This window comes from Miscanthus floridulus, chromosome 11 (genome assembly GCF_019320115.1).
Source record: "Miscanthus floridulus cultivar M001 chromosome 11, ASM1932011v1, whole genome shotgun sequence".
Taxonomy (NCBI): domain Eukaryota; kingdom Viridiplantae; phylum Streptophyta; class Magnoliopsida; order Poales; family Poaceae; genus Miscanthus; species Miscanthus floridulus.
This window is the reverse complement of record NC_089590.1, coordinates 37,493,067-37,493,835: the sequence shown is the minus strand read 5'-3', so window position 1 is coordinate 37,493,835 and position 769 is coordinate 37,493,067. Positions and strand designations below refer to the sequence as shown.

General features: G+C 46.6%; 1 non-coding gene across 1 annotated transcript; it reads left to right on the top strand.

Annotated features, from left to right (window-relative positions):
- The first annotated feature begins 416 nt into the window (after window positions 1-416).
- Window positions 417-523, top strand: LOC136495005 (small nucleolar RNA R71). The gene has a single exon (XR_010768799.1). It is a non-coding gene; the product is annotated as a small nucleolar RNA R71 (small nucleolar RNA).
- Window positions 524-769: the final 246 nt, after the last annotated feature.

Genomic DNA, 769 nt, shown 5'->3' with positions numbered 1-769 from the left:
GACCTCCTTGTGGACGAAACTCGTGGTTGTCTTTCAGCGCATCTTCATGGGTTTTGGGGCAGTCGTTCCCCGAATGTCTATTTTCACCATAGCCCTCGCATGTCATATGCAAGTCCATGGCCTTGACGGTGCCATACGTCGCCTCTTTCTCATGGGCATGCTCGTCAAGCCTTTTTATCAGGATGTCCATTTTTGTGGCAAGCATATTCATCTCCTTCACGGTATGCATGCCTTTTTGTTGTTCATCTTGGAGCCTTTCATCACCCCACCATTGATTGGACACCATTTTCTCAATAAGAACTATAGCTCCATTGATGGTGAGTGAGAGGAAGGTTCCTCCAGCAGTGGCATCAATGTGTCCTCTTAACAGGGGGTTAACCCAATGTAGAAGTTCTGGAGGACTAGCCAATTTATCCATCCCAGGGTGCAGGTAGGCAAGGATGTATTCTTGCAACCTCTCCCATGCTTTGATGATGGATTCCATTATATTCTGCTGGAAATTAGAAATTCTTCCTCGAAGGGCATTGGTTTTACCCATCGGAAAGAACTTCATGAGGAATGCAGTGGAACACTTGTTCCATGTGTTGACAACTTCCCGTTCCATGTAGAACCACTATTTTGCCTTCCCCATGAGGGAGAATAGAAACAGACGGAGTCTAATGATCTTAGGTGTGACATCCATCATGACAACGGTGTCACACAACTCCAGGAAGTGTTGCAGATGAGTGTTGGCATCCTCACTAGGCAGTTCACCGAATGGACTAGCCTA